General features: G+C 40.8%; 1 protein-coding gene across 1 annotated transcript in view; it reads right to left on the bottom strand.

Annotated features, from left to right (window-relative positions):
• LOC124614013 overlaps window positions 1-13,033 on the bottom strand; it is a 167,817-nt gene that overhangs the window by 35,482 nt on the left and 119,302 nt on the right. The gene's annotated exons all lie outside the window — the stretch shown is intronic.

Genomic DNA, 13,033 nt, shown 5'->3' on the forward strand with positions numbered 1-13,033 from the left:
ACACATAAAAAACTGAACTTTAAATTTATTGCTTTGGTTTATAGCCCTTAAAAATGAAAATTGCATGAGTTTTATATCTCTCAATAAAATCATTATTTCTTGCTAAAGGTTTATGTATGTATCATTCTGGATCCTTCACCATTTCCTATCAATGTTCTAAGAATTCTCAGGAAATACTTAACATATTACCAGCATTAGCAATGCCAAGAAGTGCTCCAAATTCCAAATAAAAATTCTATGATAGCACTCATCATTATTGCATCAGCATCACAATGGAAATTTCTCAGTTGGTGACCACTCATTCCATATCACTAATGATAAGCTATATGAGAAAATATAACAGGCAAAACTCATGTAGTGTGTTACATGACACATTGGACTAAGATACAATTCAATTCTGTTACATTTATATGTGTATTGTTGTATTTTTATCTTTTCAATCTACATAAGTTATTATTAATTACATTTGATGCTAGTATTTTACGTCAATGAATTATTTTTTATAAAACAATGTAAACTGCCATAAGAAATTACTACAATTGGAGACAAGTGAAATTTATAATGCAGTTCTGTTTAACATTGGCGTTTTGTGATATTAATTGTTAAAAATGCTAATGACATAATTTTTGGAATAGAAATCATCTGTACTTGATAAAACTGACAATAAAAACTATATTTATGTTCTATGCTTTGCAAAATGACAGACTTAAATAATTACATATATGTCTTTCATAAATGTAGGTTAATTAAATATTATGTCCGAATATATAAAACTCTTGTTATAGTTGCTGCAGCCACACCCACACAGAACTAGTAGCAGTGACATTATGAGCATAGCTATTATTATACCAAGGTGAATTATGTACTGAGTTTTCAGGAGATAGTTAATGAGTTTAATATTTTGAAAGGGAATACAAGTTTTGTTAAACCACAGATGATAACTGGAGAGAGGCTTTGGAAAAATTCCATCTCCATGAAAATACACTTACGCATAAAGAAGGTGCTCTGGAACTAAATTCTATCACTAACCCAAGTGTGGTGTGCCAATTGAAAGAACAGTTGGACAGTGATATGAGGAAAGGCCGTTTAGCTCTTGAGACAAGTTTACTGCCGTGCAATTTCTATGCCGACAAGAACTAGCAATTAAAGGGCACAAAGATGTAAACTCAATTTTTTTTCAATTGTTGGAACTCCTAAACAATGACATACATGAGTTTAAAAATTGGTTAGGGCGTTTGGGGTATAAGTGGATGTCCCACGATATTCAAAACGAGGTCATTGATCTACTCGGAAAGTCTGTGTTGAGAAAGGTATTGGCTTCAATCAAGAAGACTGAACATTTCTCTATTATGGTTGATAAAACAAGTGATTCTTTGATTCACGAACGAGTGTCGTTTTGTACTCGTATTGTCAATGATTCCTTAATCATCAACGAAGACTTTATTGTCTTGAATGGGACTCCCAACACTGAATACAATTTGAAAGTCTTCATCACTACTCTATCTTGGTAAGTTCAGATTGTCTGAATAACAAACACATTTTCTTCAGAGCCCTGCCCAGTATCTTTCCATTGTACAGAATTGCATTGTAATGGAACCCACTTCCTTCAGGATAGTCCTTTCTGTGGCACATCAGTTGCCACAAGGTGAAGGGCAGCGTGTCTGTTAAACTCCTTTCTCTTAATGTAATTATCAATTTTTGGTGCTTAGGACGAACAAAATAAAAACACAATGCAGAGTTTCAAATAATAGTATATTTCAAAGTGATAATGTATTTAGCTTGTATTATATTCTGAAGAATGAAAAAAATCTTGTTTACACTTCGTTCATGTGTTATTTAGTAATGCAGACACAGTCAGTGAGGCCACTGAGGCTGAGGAAAAACCTAATATGTATTATATTCTGAAGAATGAAAAAAATCTTGTTTACACTTCGTTCATGTGTTATTTAGTAATGCAGACACAATCAGTGAGGCCACTGAGGCTGAGGAAAAACCTAATACGACTGCATGGATGAATGCACATTATTTACGTTATGTACTACATACAGTATGTGATCAAAAGTATCCGGACACCTGGCTGAAAGTGACTTACAAGCTCGTGGCGCCCTCCATCGGAGGTTCGAGTCCTCCCTCGGGCATGGGTGTGTGTGTGTGTTTGTCGTCTTTAGCGTGAGTTAGTTTAAGTTAGATTAAGTAGTGCGTAAGCTAAGGCACCCATGACCTCAGTAGTTTGGTCCCATAAGACCTTACCACAAATTTCCAAATTTCCCTCCATCGGTAATGCTGGAATTCCCACTCTCGCAGGCATACGTTCAGTCAGGTGCTGGAAGGTTTCTTGGGGAATGACAGCCCATTCTTCACGGAGTGCTGCACTGAGGAGAGGTATCGATGTCGGTCGGTGAGGCCTTGCACGAAGTCGGCGTTCCAAAACATCCCAAAGGTGTCCTATAGGATTCAGGTCAGGTCTCTGTGCAGGCCAGTCCATTACAGGGATATTACTGTCGTGTAACCACCCCGCCACAGGCCCTGTGTTGGAACAGGTGCTCGATCTAGTTGAAAGATGCGATCGCCTTCCCCGAATTGCTCTTCAACAGTGGGAAGCAAGAAGTTCCTTAAAACATGAATGTAGGCCTGCGCTGTGACAGTGCCATGCAAAACAACAAGGTGTGCAAGCCCCCTCCATGAAAAACACGATCCCACAATAACACAACCGCCTCCGAATTTTAACGTTGGCACTACACATGTTGGCAGATGACGTTCACCAGGCATTCGCCATACCCACACCCTGCCATCAGTTCGCCACATTGCGTACCGTTATTCATAACTCCACAAAACGTTTTTCCACAGTTCAGTCGTCCAATGTTTACCCTCCTTACACCAAGCGAGTCGTCGTTTGGCATTTACCGGCGTAATGTGTGGCTTATGAGCAGCCGCTCGACCATGAAATCCAAGTTTTCCCACCTCCCGCCTAACTGTCATAGTACTTGCAGTGGCTCCTGATGCAGTTTGGAATTCCCGTATGATTCCTATTATACATTACGACCCTCTTAAACCGTCGGCGGTATCTGTCAGTCAAATAATAACTGACGAGGTCGGCCTGTACGCTTTTGTGCTGTACGATTCCCTTCACGTTTCCACTTCACTATCTCATCGGAAACAGTGGACCTAGGGAAGTTTAGGAGTGTGGAAATCTCGCATACAGACGTATGACACGAGTGACACCCAATCACCTGCCCACGCTCGAAGTCCGTGAGTTCCGCGGAGTTCTCCTGCTCTCTTGCGATGTCTAATGACTACTGAAATCTCTGATATGGAGTACCTGGCAGTAGGTGGTAGCGCAATGCACCTAATATAAAAAACGTATGTTTTTGGTGGTGTCCGGATATTTTTGATCACATAGTGTATAAACTACACAACCCAGTATGCAATGCATGACGGAGGGTATTTTGTACCAACTGCAATGTAACATTACCCTCTGACGACACATCTTTCAGTTTAGTTCCGCGATTTGGATATTCGCGCTTTTGGTTGTTCCCTACAGATTTCTTTTTACACAGTCAGAGAATTCACTTGAGACATTAATTCCGCTGTCAGCGTTAACCTTCGGATGTCACCGGAACACGAAGACAAGGGTAAGGTGAGAGGAAATTTACTCGCTTTGAAGGAACAGAGGTCACATATGGGCGTTTGACTGACTCCATGAAGTGTCCTCCGAAACGGCTATATCAGTTATGGACTGGAAAGGATTGGGAACGTCAAAACCACAAGTGGAAAGAGTTGCGAAAAATAACGAAGGACGTAGATAGTACCGCAACCGGCGCTGGACAGTAGACACCGGTCTGTCGTAAATGTTTCAAGCCTTATTTTCAAAGTTTTCGTTGCTTCAAAACTAATGCATAAACATTTTCTTTTATTTCCAAGGATTGGTTGGACGTGCATTCATAGTTAATATTACAGACTTGCTTAGCAGCACTTACACTTTGTTTCTCCCCACTGCAGCAAAATTGCGCGCGCAACTTGAGTTGTGTGATTTATCATACTATGTGTTTGTTCACGTACAAGGAATGTCAAATTAAGACTTTGGGATTTTTGATTGGTATCACAAAAATGACGGAGCAAATTACCGAAATTCCTGTATCAACAGAGCCAGAGGCATAACGTTAGCCAAGTTAACCATGCTTACACGTGCCCTGACGGGTATAATTGAATTACAGAAAAAACTGACCACGACAGTGTGAACACTGTCGATAACGATCGGCAAAATATCTGCCAACCAAGATGCAAAATTGGAAGCAAAGTCAGACACAGTCGACAAAATGTCCACCAGATATTTTAACCGAACACGAGGACACACTTTCAGTTTATCCCAAAACCAGGTAAAAATATTGAAAAAATTTAAAAAAGAACCAATTGAAACCATTAGCAACTATCTCGAAAAATGGTTAAGAAAAACAATAAATTTGTTGAATTGTGTGATAGCAAATTCGACGATTATAAGAATAATCAACAAAGCCAAAAGTTGTTGTAATGTTACGAAACACAAGCGAAGGAACGTGAAAGACAATCCCGATAACGTATATGAGTCGCACACGGGATTCGACGAAGTTATGACCGAAAAGTTAAATGAAAACTGTCTCGAATGAACAGGGAGATTCGCGAAAATTAGAGTATAGGTGAAAGCAATCAGGACGTGACACGAAAAACTTACAAGCGCGCTCAAGTCTCGCACAGTCTAGAGAATATACGAAAGGCAGTGAGGTAATATAAAACCCAAACATCGTAAGAGACTTGGAATCAGAATTAAAGCAGTTGGGTACTGAGATCGGCTTCGGATGTGCGATATTGCGAACAGGGGCAAAAACTTAATAGTGGCCCCCCCTCCCCTCCCCCTTCGAGCGTTTGAGACAGGACGTCAAATATTTAAAAAAAAAGATTTTTCTAAAATACGTTCATTTTGTAGTGCACAGCTTTCAGAGGAGTTTGATGTATAAAACACACATGTTCGAGGAAGGTAAGACATGTTATTTGTTCTTAAGTGTGCAAAAGTCCAGTGCCACGCTCCTTCACACAGCATTATTCTATCGCACGCCATTGCATTTCGCTCTGTGGAATTCAAACGTGTATATTTTGTGATGGACGTCAATTAAAATGTCTTCTGTCTCTCCTGCGCCCCAGCCGGCCGGTTTGACATCCTACCCCCTTGAAAAAAAAAAAAAAAAAAAAAAAAAAAACTCACAATTAATAGTGGGTGGGATTATTTGTAACCAGGAGAATAAGAACTCTTCAGAAAACTTTCATTTTTTATTGCCTCTTTCTCTTTTGTGTGACGTAAAATTAAATATAGGAAACACAAAACCGGTAAAGTTAAGAGACAAGCAAGACAGTACGTATTTCTTCAGTCCTTAGCTCTTAGCATTTTTTTCTCTCTAATCTTGTTATAGGTTTGTACGGGGTGCTTTCCTTTCTGCAAAAGAATCTATTACCTCATCAAAGTTCGTCAGACGTTTTGCTACGTGAAAAATCAAAATGTTGTTGTCTGATACTAAAAATGGCTCTGAGCACTATGGGACTTAACTGCTAAGGTCTTCAGTCCCCTCGAACTTAGAACTAATTAAACCTAACTAACCTAAGAACATCACACACATCCATGCCCGAGGCAGGCTTCAAACCTGCGACCGCAGCGGTCGCGCGGTTCCAGACTGTAGCACCTAGAACCGCTCGGCCATTCCGGCCGGCTGTCTGATACTGAAAAAGCTATTAATACGAATAGTACCCAAGACTAGCGTGGTTTCTCAATTTGATTACGTCTATTTTGTCACTGTCTGCTAGACAGAACGAAATTGGCCTTTCCAATATTGGAACAATTGTAACACACGCCAAACAAGCGAGACTGTTTTGGCACAAATGGTCATCTTTTCCACGTCATTTACATAAATAACGCGACAGAACATAAATCACGAAGTACCAATAGTAAATGTCTATTAGGCGTATTACAAGCACAAAGTTTTATATTAGGAAATAGTTTCACATTTCATTGACACCCTCCAGTTTCTCAAGCTTGAGATCGAAAAGTAGTAGTACGAAATTTTTATATAAATTTGGGACCGTCATATTGTTTCATTTAATTCGTGTGACGTCCCCGTTTCTTCTCCATCCTCGTTCTAACGAACAATCTTGTCATGACTAATTCTGTAACTGTTCCTGCCATTCTCAAAACTTATTCTCCAGTTAACTTCACTAACGCTGCCAGAATCATCAGTGTAGTTATCCCGCGTTTATTCTCCGGTTAAGCGTTGTTACGTGTTCGTACAACGCGTTTTCTGCGCTGTTCCGAGAATAGAACTAAGGCGACTGCTAACCGGGGACTGTACAACTGGCCCTTCCTTAGTGGTGTAGCGATCTGGCAAAACTTTTCTGTCTAACTTTCATTTTCTTGGAGACACCGAGAAGATTAATATGTAATCTTCCTCACACGTTACTGCTGTTAGTCATTTATTTCCGCTCTGGTAGTCTGAATCTATGAATTTCGTTAATAATTATAACAACGCTGATCATTCGCACACTCAGTCAACCACATAAATATACAGCGATTGAAATTCACCCGCTCGGGTTTATTCGTCTTAGCTCGTATAGTCCTTTTGCCTGCGGGGAAACTTTTGTATTTCTAGGTGCGACAGGGATTCCCTGGCAGAGACATTACATACCCTATGCACTTATTCAAAAATCAACTTACGATTCGTTCAGAAATCAGCTTAGAATGTGTTCAAAAATGTTTAAAAACCAATACGGATTAATTTCAAAAAATGTTCAGATGTGTGTGAATTCTGCTTAGGTCATCGGTCCCTAGACTTACACACTACTTAAACTAATTTATGCTAAGAACAACACACACACACACATGCCCGAAGGAAGACTCGAACCTCCAGCGGGAGGGACCGCGGATGGATTTCAAAATCAAATGAATAATCGATAGACCAACGTGCACTGGATGCTAGGCGCTTCGCTTTGTGAAACAAGCTTTTTTCGTCAAGAATATGAACCTGGCGCCCACTGAAATTGCCGCCCGGGGCAGATACCCGGGTTTGCTCCCCCACCGCTTTTCCCCTCCAAGATCCGGCCCTGACTGAGATGCGTGGCACGACCAACACGGTAAATATGTCATACTCGCAAATGCGTACCGGTATGATGTTATGAGGACTAAACTAAGTTTTTCCTTGTACATAAAAGAGAAAAAAATATTGTACAAACATTCAGTAGTTTTTTATCTAGCTAACGCCACTTTTTATGAAGTCTTTTCATGGCGAGGTGCGACTTGAATAGATTAGTGGCATGTAAAAGATAACATAGGGGAAATTTACACTACATTAGAGTTTTTCTTCGCTTTTCCATTCACGATATTAGGCGAGGGGGAAAAGACCGTCTATATGCCTCCGTACCTATGTACAACAAATGTAAAATTGCAAACGTCATATTGATATGAGGTACTTTATATGTCGAAAAATATCGAGATACGCTATTATAAACTTTTGTAATGTAGAGATAATTTCTGTGATTTTATGGCCACGTGTTTTATGAGACAAGTGCTACATGAATTTGCAGTTTTGTTTAAATTAGCTGTCTGTCAGTAGGCCTATGCACATACTGGTGCTCTGTTCATAGGCAGATAAAATTTATACATGACAGTTACCGACAATTTATGCATGTTCTCAAACCCTTTCTGCATGAGACAGTTTCCTATACAGGATCGTTGCAATATAGTTAATCACAAAAGATTCGACAGTATGAATCATTGCAACGGAAAACTAAAAAAAAAGTTGCTGGCCGGCAGTCTTTTATTGCTCCAAAATTCGAGAAACGATCTTCTATGTTTTATTTATTTATTTATTTATTTTTGTACGTCGTGTATGGTTTTTACTTTTCTGATGAGATGATGAAAAAAGCTATTTTACTTGACTATAAAAAGCATAATGGTAAATAAAGAAAAATTGAAAATAATAATGGACAAAAGCAGGTGGTGCAAATGGTTCAAAGCACTATGGGACTTAACAGCTATGGTCATCAGTCCCCTAGAACTTAGAACTACTTAAACCTAACTAACCTAAGGACATCACACAACACCCAGTCATCACGAGGCAGAGAAAATCCCTGACCCCGCCGGGAATCGAACCTGGGAACCCGGGCGCGGGAAGCGAGAACGCTACCGCACGACCACGAGCTGCGGACAGGTGCAAATCGCTTGCGTTATTTTTCCGAGTGTCATTGTAACGTAATCAATTAAAACAGAGATTTGACTATATAAATAAGCACAATAAAAAACGTAAAAAATATTGCTGGCCATCACTTCTTATCCGGTTAAAGTAAATAAAGTGGAATCTAAGTTAAAATACTGTGGCGAAATAGCACAATAACATTGCTCTTCGCCTCTACACATCTTTAAGCCAACTTCTGCTCGTGGTATCAGATTGTTAAGATGTCTGTAAAACGCTTATACAAAGGTTAACTGTACGTCTGAAGGTGATCTATTTGTAACAGTGAAGTAATAACACTCAAAATACGCTAAGCACTTTTTTGTGGTGCCATCAGTCACCTGACTGGTTTGATGCGGCCCGCCACGAATTTCTCTCCTGTGCCAATCTCTTCATTTCAGAGTAGCACTTGCAACCTACGTTCTCAGTTATTTGCTGGATGTATACCAGTCTCTGCCTTCCTCTACAGTTTTTTCCCTCTGCAGCTCCTTCTAGTAGACCACGAAGTCATTTCCAGATGTCAGAACAAATGTCCTATCATCCTGTCCCTTCTTCTTGTCAGTGTTTTCCACTTATTCCTTTCCTCTCCGATTCTGCGCAGAACCTCCTGATTCCTTACCTTATCAGTCCACCTAATTGTCAACATTCGTCTGTAGCACCACATCTCAAATGTTTCGATTCTCCTCTGTTCCGATTTTCCCACAGTCCATGTTGCACTACCATACAATGCTGTGCTCCAAACATACATTCTCAGAAATTTCTTCCTCAAATTAAGGCCTATGTTTGATACTAGTAGACTTCTCTTGGCCAGAAAAGCCCTTTTTGCCAGTACTAGTCTGCTTTTGATGCTGTCCTTGGTCCGTCCGTCATTGGTTATTTTGCTGCCTAGGTAGCAGCTGTTGTTGTGGTCTTCAGTCCTGAGACTGGTTTGATGCAGCTCTCCATGCTACTCTATCCTGTGCAAGTTCCTTCACCTCCCAGTACCTACTGCAACCTAAATCCTTCTGAATCTGCTTAGTGTATTCATCTTTTGGTCTCCCTCTACGATTTTTACCCTCCACGCTGCCCTCCAATGCTAAATTGGTGATCCCTTGATGCCTCAGGACATGTCCTACCAACCGATCCCTTCTTCTACTCAAGTAGTGCCACAAACGTCTCTTCTCCCCAATCCTATTCAATACCTCTTCATTAGTTACGTGATCCACCCACCTAATCTTCAACATTCTTCTGTAGCACCACATTTCGAAAGCTTCTATTCTCTTCTTGTCCAAACTATTTATTGTCCATGTTTCACTTCTATACATGGCTACACTCCATACAAATACTTTCAGAAACGACTTCCTGACACTTAAATCTATACTCGATGTTAACAAGTATCTCTTCTTCAGAAGCGCTTTCCTTGCCATTGCCAGTCTACATTTTATATCCTCTCTACTTCGACCATCATCAGTTATTTTGCTCCCCAAATAGCAAAACTCCTTTACTACTTTAAGTGTCTCATTTCCTAATCTAATTCCTTCAGCATCACCCGACTTAATTCGAAGGTAGCAGCCATACAGGCAAAAATGCGCCGTCCCAGAATCACGTGACTCGAGCAGCAGCAGATGTTGCGCACAGAGTTCTCGTTCTGCGCAGTAGAATATTCAGCGCACAAATATTTATACTCTATGGCCCTCTACAGTTAGTGCGCAATAATGTCTTAGAAGACGGTATAATTATTTTTCAAACATTATAGTAGGACTGATACACGAATATCAGGAAAAATGAATAATTCATTCGAGTCAGCAAACAGCGGCTCGATGTATTCATTCAGCTGCTCTAAGCATCCCAAACACGTCACGTCGAAGCGCCTGCTGCCACCCGCCATGTTAGGGTGGCGCGCGAGATGAGTATTGATCAGGTCGGCAGGCGGACCGCGTCTTGGCTTCGATGTTACCGTGCGAGCTGGCTCGCTGCTGCGGGAGAATACGGCAGGTGCGTCATGGGACCACCACTGCAGGTGTGGTGAGGTGCGTGGAAAATGTCCGGAACTACTGTCGTGGCTGAAGAACTAATTCAAGTACGTGTTGCAGTGGGGAATCTATTTACATATGATGTTAATCACGATATATGTTCTGAAACATGTTCTCTTATCTCATTAATTGCACATAGCTGAAAATGACAGTTTTAAAATAAATATACCATATGATTATATAATAAGCAAAATCTACTCTTTCTCTTTACAGGGCATACAACTATCTTCCTGCATGTTGTTGTTGTTGGCGTTGTCATTAGTCCGAAGACTGGTTTGATGCAGCTCTCCATGCTACTCTCTATCCTGTGGAAGACTCTTCATCCCTGAATAGCTACTGAAACCTACATCCTTCTCGATTTGTTTACTGTATTTATCTCTTGGCCTCCCTCTACGATTCCCTCCCCCTCCCCCCACTCTTCCCTCTTTTGCTAAATTGATGATCCCTTGATGTCTCAGAGTGTGTTCGTCCAACCGATCCCTTGTTCTAGTCGGGTTGTGCCACAAATTTCTTTTCTTCCCAATTCTGTTCAGTACCTCCTCACTAGGTACGTGATCTACCCATTTAATTTTCAGCATTCTTTTGCAGAACCACATTTCCAAAGCTTCTATTCTCTTCTTGTTCAAACTGTTTGTCGTCCATGTTTCTTCCATACATGGCTACATTCCAGACAAATACTTTCAGAGCCGGCCGAAGTGGCCGTGCGGTTAAAGGCGCTGCAGTCTGGAACCGCAAGACCGCTACGGTCGCAGGTTCGAATCCTGCCTCGGGCATGGATGTTTGTGATGTCCTTAGGTTAGTTAGGTTTAACTAGTTCTAAGTTCTAGGGGACTAATGACCTCAGCAGTTGAGTCCCATAGTGCTCATAGCCATTTGAACCATTTGAAATACTTTCAGAAAAAACAGTTAAATCTATACTTGGTGTTATCAAATTTCTTTTCTTCAGAAACGTATTTCTTGCCGTTGCCGGTCGACATTCTACATCTTCTCTACTTTCTCTAAGTCTGCAAATGCTGTAGACGTAGGTTTTCCTTTCCTTAATCTAACTTCTAAGATAAATCGTAGGGTCAGTATTGCCTCGCATGTTCCTACAATTCTCCGGAATCCAGACTGGTCTTCCCCGAGGTGGGCTTATACCAGTTTTTCATTCTGCTACAAGGAATTCCTACCCATTATTATTGTAACTGATCTCAGCTAAATATATTAACGATTTTGAGTTAGCGCATGTGTGTACCTGATATCGTTTGTAATATTTTCTCCGTGTCGGAGAAGCCATGCGAACGTTGTATGTATTCTTCGTTATTCAGTCCCACTGTAGCCCACGTATCTGTTCATATTCTTTGTGAGATCGTCGTATTTGTGTTTTATTTGTTCCTGCACAGCGTTTACGATCATGGGTCTGGCCACCCTCTATGATAAAAAAAAAATTACGTAAAGTTTTCATCGAAAGAATGTGAGGGATATCTTGCGGCACACGACTAAGAAGAAAAAAGACGAAGAAACACATACAAAGGGCAATGAAAAAAAAGTGTTACCTGTAGTACACAATAGCTTCCTAACATCTGTTTAATATTTACAGCACATTCGAACAGGATTAAACAAATACTGTACAGAAAATTCGAAATGGGCGGAAGTTTCCATTTCCCACTATTAAGGAAGATTACGTGCAGGAAAAGAGAATGGAGCATGGACCGGGAGAATAGCTGTATTGGTAATGTTCCTAGTAACTACACAACACACACACACACACACATATTCACATTGCGCCAATGTCTAGGTAACATTACACCCAAGTGTGTACCGATCAAGGGCAGGATTGGGCAGAGACCAATCCTCCCCCCACCCCCCCTCCCTTAAGGAAAAAAAAACTTCGTAAACCGAATCGCCTTTTATCCCATCAGTCAAAAGTATTCGGGCACCTATTAGTGGACATGGAATGTGTTCACTCGTCACCACTTATGTGACTGCTTGAACTCTACTGGGGATGTTTTCAGTGAGTCGTCTTTGTCGTACCGGTACCCCCTCTCCTACTTCACTGTTCGGACTACGCAAGATGGCAGGTTACGTTTTCCAGACATTATTCACCAAATCCAAAGCCTTCCAACCGAGTGCCATAGGCTATAGCGTTATTTATCACTTGTTTCCAGCCATTCACTGTTCAGCGACGTCACTCTTTACACCATCTCAAGCACTGCTTAACACTTACTACAGAAATGTGTGGAGCTGCTCGACATTGTACCCCATTCTTTTTAACTCCCTACAAACAGTCATTGTGGTAGCTGCACTTTGGAATTCAGGAGTATTTCCGCTGATTTCATGTGACTTTTTGCAACCACCCTCCGCAATGTTCGACGCTCCCTGTCTTTCATCATTGTGACATTGAATTGATTCTGGCCATTGTCGAAGGGAGGCAGTAGTTGTTCTAGGGTAGAACAGCAGGCAGAGAAAGAGACTTACTGAACAATAACAGTAGAAACATCAGGATTTTAGATTTGTGTGTGAATTTCGAGTGAAGTGATGCCATGAACATGCTGAGTTTTGTATCTACGAAACAGCATTTGCAGGAAGTGCTACTCCTCTGCTTTCATCTTACGAAATCTGCGGAAAGTCATCTTTTCCTAGCGGTAGAGTGTACTCTGTCGGAAACGACGAGCAGAGATTGTAAACAATTTTTGATGTTGCTGAGCAACAGTGAATAATTTTCTTAATTTATGGCCAGTTTCGAGCTTGATGTCCTGCAGTATATGATAATGGCATAAACTCAATCACTAGTGG

Source organism: Schistocerca americana, chromosome 4, assembly GCF_021461395.2.
Source record: "Schistocerca americana isolate TAMUIC-IGC-003095 chromosome 4, iqSchAmer2.1, whole genome shotgun sequence".
NCBI classification, from domain to species: domain Eukaryota; kingdom Metazoa; phylum Arthropoda; class Insecta; order Orthoptera; family Acrididae; genus Schistocerca; species Schistocerca americana.